Consider the following 10,166-nt stretch of genomic DNA (forward strand, 5'->3'; position numbering starts at 1 on the left):
GCGCCCGCGGCCCCTTCCCTCGCCGGCCCCCCGCCCAACAGGGAGCCCGACACCTCCCTCCGCCCGCCCCCCTGGCATCTCGGCCGCTGGGCGCGGCGGCGCGCATGCGCAGCTCTCGGGGCTGGCCCCGGCGCACCTTTTCTCCCTCCTGCCACTTCGTGAGAGCTCCGCCGCCCTTGTAACCGCTGACTCCCGCTCCACCCACGCCGCCCCTACTCCGCCCACTCCCGAGCGCCCAGGTAAAGGCATGGAGTGCGCGTGCGCACCGCTCTCCTGGGGTCTGGGGGCGTGGTTGCTGAAAGGAAGCCAAACCATAGAGTGGGAGGGAGCTTTGGGCTGGCTGAGGGGTGGGATTCCACAAAGTAGGGGGCAGTTTAGGATTCGGGAAAGGTGAGGTGAGGAAGGGGGGCCAAAGTAGAAAAGTAGGCCCAAGTGAGATTTAGAAAGTAAAAGAGACTTTGGTTTATGAAATACGTTAAAAAAAAAATCTTGACTCTGCTCTCGTTACTGGAAGGCAGTGTGAGTGACAGGACAGAAATAAAAGGCAAAATATAAGCAGTGTGGTCATTCGCCAGATGAATGGGACAGCTAATAAAAACTGGAGAAATTTAGAGATTGCTGAAGTGGTCAGAAAAATAAATTTAGAGCCGCACTTGTTCTGTGTCCAAGAATAGGGAAGGGGGGGTGGTGCTTGCGCGTGCGCTTGAGACAGAGCTGCTGAAAGAAAGGAAGCCTCCATTGAAGTATTACAGCATTATGACTAATTAGCTATTAATCATTAATATAATTAATGGTATTATTAGCTAACAAGGTAGCATTTATCCAAGTTCAGAGCCAAGAGAGGGTGTCCATAATTGAAAGGGCTTGGAGTACCGAGAGGGGAAATGAACAAGGCAAGGTGAAGGCCTAGGGTGGAGTAGAACCAACGCACGACCTTTCCCATCATAAACCAAATTTCCCTGATGTTTTCCAAATCTTACCGTAATTGGAACTCCTTATTCTCCCTCCGTTATTTAAAGCACACTTAGCAAGTGTTCCTGCACTGAGGCTGACCTCTCTAAACATTTTCTATTCAGATGCAGCTACTTCTCCCCAAAATAGCACCCCCCAAAAGAAATTCCTGTGGGAAGTAAAATAACCTGAGTCTGGGAAAAGGTTAGGGAGGAGACTGAAACTTTATAAAGGGATTCAAGGACTGACTCTATCCTTGGCTCCTTCCAAAAACTGTTGCTTGGATTTAATTACACTTGGACTCCAGAACCCAGGAATTGCAATTTAGCAACTGTGGGTCATGTTCTTCAATAGTGAGTGTCTTCCATGGATAAACACTAAAAATGATACCATATTTCAGCAGGTAGAGAGAAAATCTTCAGGCAGAAGAGGAGGAAATAAGCATAAAGTAGTACAAGGAAAAATTTAGATTCAATGTGAAAAAGAACTTGGCATCTATGGGGGCCAGTGAGCCCAGAACATCTGAGATGTCTAGCTTTGCCTTCTCGGACATTTGATCCATTCCCCACCCTCTGATTGTGAGGGCCATCCTGCTTGGAAGGAAGGTATGCAGAGTGATGACTAAGGAAACAAGGTGATCTTCCAAATCTCTGGGACTCTTCACCCACAGGCCAACCCTCTGAAGGGCTCCTAGTAATTAGAATAGTAGTATGGTTACCTGCCCTTTGAGGAGTGCTTTATGGCTTTTGCAGAGAGGTTCTGTCCATTATCTCATCAGATCATCCAACACCCCCACAAAGCAGGCAGGACAGGTGGTATTCCCAATGAAGGAAGTTCAGGCCAAGGTAGGTGTATGGGCTCAGCCCAAGTCCCCCAGTCCAGTCAACTGTGGAGGCAGAACAGAACCCGGTCTTCCAACTCCCAGGGTGCTGTCCTCTTGGAGGGTTTGAAAGGCTCTGGAAAATGACTGCATATTCCTGTGGAGTGAAAACAAGTGGTCTTGGCATGTGAGGGAGAATAATTCGAATATTCAGTTCTAAGACTGCATCTCCTTTATTTCATATTTTTCCCCCCTCCTTTCTCTCCAGGACCCTGGGACTTGCCCGATGTATCTGAAGCCTTGGTGACTGGTTCTCTGGAAGGCCTTGGGCCTGGCAAGGCAATCCCAGTTCCTCTGCTCCCCCTTAACTCTTACCCTTCAGGAACCTACCAAGAGAAGGGCGTCATCCCTTGACATGTCACAAGAAGAGGGCGTTGGCTCTCAGTCAGCCTGCCTTCTTCAGCTGCGGGCACTACAGCTTAGCAGTCATGGCAGGCAGGGCTTAGCACCCACACTGGCCTTGTTGAAAGACAAGGCTTCTGTCATCCTGGTTTCCCGGCCCCGGATAGTTCCTCACTAACTTTTTCAATACGTGTGGGCAGAAATCAACAGGACCCATTTTTTTTTAATTTAAAAGCTTTAGTAAAAAGTTCTGTATACTTTGACAGTTCTGAAAACTTCACAGATTTAACTGAAACAGCAGCAGAGCTATCTGGTTTCTATAAGGTGAGCTTGATGGCCTGGTACAAGCTCCCTATTCACTGCATTTCTTTGCCTCCCAAGTTTCCAGGGGTGTACCCCTAGTCAATAATAGTTCTTAACACACGTACTTATGGAGGGGCAGTGGCCGTGGCTCCCTTCCAACTCATTAACTAATATAACCCCGTCCTGCTGCACCAGACTTGGGGCCAGAGCTTGGTCATGACCTTCTGGGTCCTCATTCTTGTAGTGTTGTGACCTTTGTTCAATCACTTCATCTTTGAGGCTTTGTGCAAAGAGGGGATTATATGACTCTTATAACCTTCCAGATCTGATACCTAGGATTCTACTCTAGAAAGCTGACTGTGTTTGTTAATACCTTGTAATTTCATTCTTTTCCTAAGAGTTACTATCCAATTTTCATCTCTAAGCCCTTCCTATAGGAAACTGCCCCTTCTACAGAGTGGATAAAGCTGTCCTGGTCTCTCCTTTTGTATTCACTTTTCCCCCCTCATATCTCTAAGTAATAGTGTTTAGAGACAGCCCAGAGAGCTGGACTCTTGGCTTGTCTGCCACAGGGCTTGTCTGTAGACGCACACATGCGCTCATGTGTATATGTGTATTTCCAGTCTTAAAGGAATGTGGTCCTTGGGCACTTTCATTCTGTGCCCCCTCAGCTCCCACCACCCCCACTTAAATTCCAGTGAAAAGTTAAAATGAATGCCAAGGTGCTCTAGAAGAAAAAAAGAGGATTCACTAAAAGACCAGATCTGTGAGTAGAGCTGTTTTGCTTTGGGGATAGAGATGAGGGAGGCTACTGAGACAGCCAGTGTCACTTCCGTCTCAAGCTTGGTTTTGGCTGTAACCTGGACCCAACACTTGGTTCACAGCTCCCTACAGCTGTGGTCTCTGTACATCACCTCTTCTATTTGAAACATCTCAGAGTTTGGAGTATGATCACTCTGGTGTCCTTGTCATCAAAATGCATTTTATAATTTTTTCAAAACAACAGGTCTGTGACCATTTGTACGAGTCTTTCTTCTCCAGTAGTTCATTTACTCCTTCCCTCAACCCTGGGAGGTAGGAAGGGCAGGAAATGTTCTTCCCGCTATTTTTAAACAGCGAATTAAAACCAAGGTCCGGATTTTAAGGGTAACATGGCCAGAAGTAAAATCTGGGTCCCCAGGGTCCAAGTCCAGCACTTCTCTGTGACACGATACTGCAGCCCTTTGCTGGACACCATACAAAGCAAATTGAACAGATGTGGTCTCTGCTCTCTGGAAGTTTGGACTCAAATGGACAGCCATGATTCTGGCAAACATAAAGGGACAAAAGTGATTCAATCAACTCACCTATGCCAATAAATAAATGGGTTAAATAGATAAGGAAAGTCATGTTTACCTGGCCTACTAATTTTTTTTTAATTCCAATTGAGTAGAAAGGACAGTGTTAGTGAGGCTAAGGTTTTAGTCCAGTCCCATCTGCCTACTTGCTTTGCAAATGGAAAACTATTTGTAGCTGCGCTGCATGCCTCTTCCCCTCCTTGTCTTCAACGTTCTATCAACGTTCCTGAAGCTTCTACCAAGTGTCTGTCGAGCAAGGTGGGAATCAAAGACCATTAAGAAATCCTTTCTGGAGGGCGGGGTGGGTCCTGGGGGCAAGTTGGTGGCCTCAAGACGAGGGAGAGCTTCCTCCATGCTGCATCCCTGGGTCCCTCGGTCTGCCGAAGATGCAGGCCTCCGAAGGATGAGTTTTGCTCCTTTAAACCCCCTCCCACTACCCCCACCTTTTCCAAGAGTCCTGAGTGGTAATTCCACTTCTAAGTGGGACGAGTGTCCATTAGCAGATGTAAGGAATTGATAAAACTTCCTCCAATAGAGCATGCTGGCTCCCTCACGCCCTCCTGCTCAGCCCCGAGCCTTGAGGGGGTGGCTGCCTGTCTTCCACCCACCCAGGGTGGGCAGGAAAATGCAACCCCCTCACCGTAAGCTCATAGACTCATTTTAGCATAAGCAAATATGAAGTGTTCAGAGATCAGGAAGGTTGCTAGTGGTTGTTTAACTACCCCCTCAAAAAGAAAAACATTTTCTTTGAAAAAAATACAAAAAGAAATCATCTCTGCCCTCAAGCAACATCTTTAACCATTTTCCCAATTCAAACCACTGTGAAAGCTTTCGCTAACCCTACGTCAACCATCTCTATGGATGGAAGGACAGATCAACTCAGTCCCTGTCCTGTTGTTAGAGGTCCTGCAATTCATCTTTATCGATGCAAGATGGTCAGTTAGGACAGTGGAGAGGTGGGCTTTGGAATTTGAGGGATGTCGGTCCTACCCCAGAGAAACCAGGGCACCACACCACCTGCAATAGCTTAGCTTCCTGAATATCTAAGCAAAGGCCAAGAGGAACCCTGGGGTTAGGGAGCGTGGGCGCTGAGGGAGGCACCCACAACAGGAGAGCATCTCCCATCTCTTAAGTGGACTGTTGCCACCCAGTTCCTACCCTGGGGGTGCTGCCTCAGGGTCTGTCTACAGCAGAGTGATCTAAGGCAGTTAGGCCCGAATTGTGTTTGAGTCTTTAAAGGGGCTCAGAGATTCTTTTAGGCAGCACGATTAGTTGTTGTCTTTAATTGATGTGACATATGCCCCAGAGGCATGCACCGAGGTCCAATTGAAGAGATGGTTTTTTAAAAATTGGAATTAATTAATTAAAGAAGGCAGCTGCACGGGACTGTGAGCTAGTGCCAAACTCCGTAACCCTAAACCAGCCAACCCACCCAACCGGCCTCGCCACCTGAAGAACAGGCCCAAAGTTCTCACGGAGGTGGGATCGGAGACCTGGGGTGCAGTGCAAGACATGGGGGCTGCAAGGGGAAGGACGAGGCTCAGGGAACCCTCTCTTAGCTTTCATGACCCCGCAGAAGGCTCGGCCGTGGAGAACTATTTGGGCCAAAAAATGTGTTGGGGGGCTGGGAAATGGCAGAAAAGGGAAGGTACGGGGAGGGGCGGCAAGGGGGAGGGGGAAGATATCTGGAGCAAGGGGGCTGGAATGGGAGCTGGCGTTGCTAGCAGGATTGAAGAATGATGGAGCCACTCCAGGGAGGGAGTGGGAAGATCTGGTGGTGGAGAAGACCCTGTGAGCGGAGCTCAGAGGAGGTGGAGCCTGCACGTGGGGGCATGAATGTGGTGCCTGGGGCCTCTGGCATTCAGAAGAGGTATTAATTAAACCCCTGACCTGAGGTCAACAAAGCTGTGGCAGCTTTTCACAGGAGCTGGGCTAAGAACAACAATAACAATAATAATAACAACAATTAACCATAATGAGACCTTATCTGCAGCAGGTTGTTCCTGGAGATTTGTTAGGCATTAAGTCATTAATTCTCCTGGCCCCTCAGGGCCACATTTTTCTAGAAGTAACAGAGGTGAAAGAGGACACAGTTCATCCTTGTGCAGTTCAGACTCTTGCCCTTGGCTGGCAGGTTAGTTCACACACAAGAGGGGTAAAATCCAGGGCTCCTTTACATTTTCATAAACGGCATCATCTTTTGCCTTTATTTAGAGTCTCTGAAATAATGCTTCAAAGGGGCGCATACAGAAATGTAGGAGTCCACCAGATGGCTAACTAGATGGCTAAACCACTTCGATGGGAGATCTCAAGTCCCGCCTGACAGCACCAGACTGCACAGTATGCTGCATGGAGAGTGGCCTGGAGATGACCAGGAAGTGACCATCTGCTGGAAGCCCTAACTGGTGGCAGGGCTGAGCCTCAACCAGCAGACAAGGTAAGTTGGAGGACTTCAGGTGTTTACCCCCCACAGAACAAGGAGGGAAGTTTGGAGTGAGGGCTGGAGGTGAGTAAGAAGAGGAGGGTCATTCTAGATTGGAGCAGGTCACATGGGATGGTGCCTGGGAGCCAAACCTCGAGCAAACCTTAGTACCAACAGTGACTAGCCTGGCAGATTTCAACCATTCTTTACTGTGTGTGTTTCATGTAACAGTGACTGCAAATTATACACACCCAATCCGAAGGCAGACTTTCCTTCATATCCCATAGATGGTAAGAGTCAGCATCGTTATCCTAGTCAAGATCAAAGAGATCTCAATATAGTTAAATAGAACGGGTATGCTGGTCACCATTAGGTTGTGGAGTAGCAGGGATTATGTGCCCCATTCATGAAGAGGAGCTGAATGTCTTTGAATCTCAGAGGTGGGCAGGAGAAGAAATTGTCACAGCTGAAGTGCCATCACCATTCACGTGAAGGAAATAAGAGGGACCCGTCCTCACTATTCTGACCCTTGCCGTCCCTCGAGAACCATAGCCTTCCCTCCCTTCCCTGTGTTACTACGAAGAAAGTCACCTGTAAGAAGGTCCTGGAACTTTTGGGGCTTGAATACCAATTGACCTTGTTAATTGCCTCAAAGAACATACATAGTGTTACACGGTGAATTTAGGGAATGGGATGTTCTGGTTAGACAAATAATCTGGTTTTGAAAGTAGTACTAATCATATAGTAACATTTGAGACTTACTAAAATTATTCATCACTTATCTGAAATTCAAATTTAACTGAGTGTCCTGTATTTTATCTACTTGCTGGTAAATCTCAAAGAGATCCATAGCCACTTTTTTTGGAGTTCCTTAGAGAAAAAAGCAGCAGGAAGGAGGGAGATACTTTGATAGCTTGGATTTATTGGAACTAGGAAGCAGAGACAGAGAGGATAGGGAAGCAAGAAACCCCAGACCAGGTGCCCGTCGACTCTGAGAAGCACACTTACCATCACACTAGATGTGGCAGAGTCTTTGGCCCCACGTCAAACTAAACAGTTTTTTGTTTGTTTGTTTGTTTTACAGAGATCTCAGGGAAGAAAGCTTAAGACAGAACATCACCTACTCTCTAATATTATCCAGCACTCAGATGGACCCCCAGCTGAGAGTGGGAACAGACAGGGGCAACTTCCATCCCTCGTTTCATTTCGCCAGCAGAGAGGAAGAGGTGAGCGCTCCATTGAGAAACATGGTGCTGTTCAGAGGGGCTGCGTGTTCCTCCTGTGCCAGAGAATCCCCTGGTGCCTGGGGACCTCCTTCCCTATCGTGTTGGGTGTTGATGGTCCTGTGGAAATGGACCCCCTATGAAGCTAGGTTCTGCTCTGTGTGGCGTTGACCATGAATGTCTTTTTCCTGACTGGGTTGTGTTCTCAGCACGTACTGGGCACCAAGATGTTCCCAATTTATTGAGTACTTTCCACTGTCCTGTTTCACCTCTTATCCCACGCAGTCCTTCCAACTGCTCTTTGAGTAGATATCTCCATTTCACAGATGAGGAAACCGAGAGAGAGAGAAATGAAGTAGGAAACGATGTAAGGTCACATTAAGTCTCACGTGGCAGGCTCGGGATTGAACCCAGGTAGTCAGACTCCTAAGCCTGCTCTTTTAACCATAATGCTATACTGCCCAGAACTCTAATTCCGTCACCCCACTCTCCTGCTCAGAATTCTTGAGGTGGGGAGGGTATAGCTCAGTGGTAGTGTGCATGCCTGGCATGCATGAGGTCCTGGATTCAATCCCCAGTAACTCCATTAAAAAAAAAAAAAAAGAATTCTTGAGTGGCTTATTCTGTGATAAACAGGTTAATGGAGCCCTAAAGATGTCCACATCCTAAACCCTGGAACCTGTGAATATGTTACCTTACCTTGGTAAAAGGGACTTTGCAGATGGGATAAAGTTAAGGATCTTGAAATTCGGACCTTAGCCTGGATTATCCGATGGGTCCAATCTAACCACAAAGGTACTTCAAGGAGAGGCAGGAGCATTAGAGTCCGAGAAGGAGATGTGACCATGGAAGCAGAGGGCAGAATGGTATGGCTGCTGGCTTTGAAGATGGGAGAAGAACATGAGCCAAGAAATGTGGGCAGTTTCTAGAAACTGGAGCGGGTGTAGAACTGACTCTCCCCAAGAGCCTCCAGGAGGAACACATCCTACTGATGCCCTGATGTTGGCCCAGTGCAACTTCTGACCTCCAGAACTGTCAGTAAACCTGTGTTGTCTGAAGCCACTAGGTTTGTGGTTATTTGTTACAGCAGCAGCCAGAAACTAATACAGCTCCCCTTGCTTAAAGGGAAATCTGAACTGCTTTGCAAGGCAATCAAGGGCCCCGTGTTCTCTTCCCCTTGGCTGACTGCCTAGCTGTTAGCTCATGGCCACCCCACTCCCACCCCCACCACGCTCTACACACTGAACTTCGTCAGGATCCTCAGCAGGCCGTGTCCTTTCTTACGTCAATGCCTTCGCTTGTGCTGTCTCTTCCACCTGGAACACCCTCTTCTCACTTGTTTGCCTGGCAAACTCCTCATCCTTTATGTCTCAGCTAAAACAATACCTCCTCTGTGAAGCTTTTCCTCCTTCCCCCAAAGGAACGTAGGGCTCCTTTCCTGCATTTCATGCCTCTGCCTCATTTCATGTGCACTCCCATCAAAGCCGTATTTTAAGGGCCCATCTGTTCCCTTCCTGAATTATAAGCTGTTTGAGGGCACAGGACCTCTCTTTCCACCTTTATCCTCCCTTAGCACCTAGCAGGGTCCCCAGCACCTAGCAAGGTGCCCTGCACATCAAATAAAGGTCTCCAGAGACTAGAGCTCCTTTCGTGACCTGTACCCTGGACCAGTGATGCAGCTTCCCCAGCCCCATTTCTCCATCGATAACAAGCACTGGGGGCATCATCCCTTCCCTTCTCTACTGAGAGATGAAGACAAAGGAAAGCAGACATGGAAGTGTTTCAAATTCAAAAAGAAAAGGCGCTAATCAAAGTTTTGTAATATTCCATTTGTACCCGCGGTGTACAATGCTTCCTCTCCAAGTCTCAATTTCTTCAGCTGGGAAATGGGTCTAGAGGCAAGCTGCACCAAAGACGGGAACTGTGGCCGCTTCCCCTCCCTACTGTATCCCCATCTACACTGCTCTTTACTCTCGGGTGAATTCTCTGATGTTGGTTGGTGAAGACCCTGAGGGAAGTTCTTCCACATTCTTTGGATTCATGGTTCTCTCTAATGTACACGCTGATATTGGGTATCGTCTTGAGCAGAGGGTTCCCCACAGTCACCTTCTTTGTATCTGAGCTCTGTGACACTGAGTCACATGTGCCTTCCAAGCCTCCAGACTCACCTGAGGGTTCTCCCACGGACGTCAGATACAGGTTTCCCTCCGGCAGGAATTCTCTGACGTTGTGTAAGGTGGTTGCATAAAGACGGTGTATAAAGGAAGGCTTATTCACATTTATTACACTTACGAATGTTCTTTCCTGTTTGAATTCTCTGATGTGTAATGAGAAGTAAATGGCTAATGGAGGTCTCAGTAAAGTCCTATTACGTCTCCAGCCCTGGGCTGAGGGGCTCCAAGATATAAAGAATGGCCTCTGCCCTTTAGACACCCGCGAACTGACTTGGGGGACAAGATTCACGTACATGAAACAGCTGGGGAACACAAGACATTGTGTAGTCGTGCCAAGCTGTAGAATTTGCAGAATTCAATGGGAATTCAGAGAAAGAAGCAGACAACTGGAGACTGACCAGATGGGAAACATGCATGGAAGAGGTGAGCCTGTAGCTCGACCTGAAAGGATGGTAGAAATGGTAGAATTGATATGTCAGAAACTGACACATTGTAACTGACTATACTTCAATTAAAAAAAAAAAAGAAATGGTA

The 10,166-nt window shown here is 47.7% G+C and overlaps 1 long non-coding RNA gene across 2 annotated transcripts; it reads left to right on the forward strand.

Moving 5' to 3' along the window:
• Positions 1-80: 80 nt before the first annotated feature.
• LOC116656829 lies at positions 81-10,166 on the forward strand. 2 transcript variants are annotated; one of them, XR_004311815.1, is made up of 4 exons: positions 81-239; positions 6,028-6,250; positions 7,320-7,461; positions 8,095-10,166. It is a non-coding gene; the product is annotated as an uncharacterized LOC116656829 (long non-coding RNA). The 2 variants fall into 2 exon arrangements; XR_004311814.1 differs by having other exon boundaries at positions 83-239; positions 7,320-10,166.

Source organism: Camelus ferus, chromosome 16 (genome assembly GCF_009834535.1).
Source record: "Camelus ferus isolate YT-003-E chromosome 16, BCGSAC_Cfer_1.0, whole genome shotgun sequence".
In the NCBI taxonomy this organism is placed as follows: domain Eukaryota; kingdom Metazoa; phylum Chordata; class Mammalia; order Artiodactyla; family Camelidae; genus Camelus; species Camelus ferus.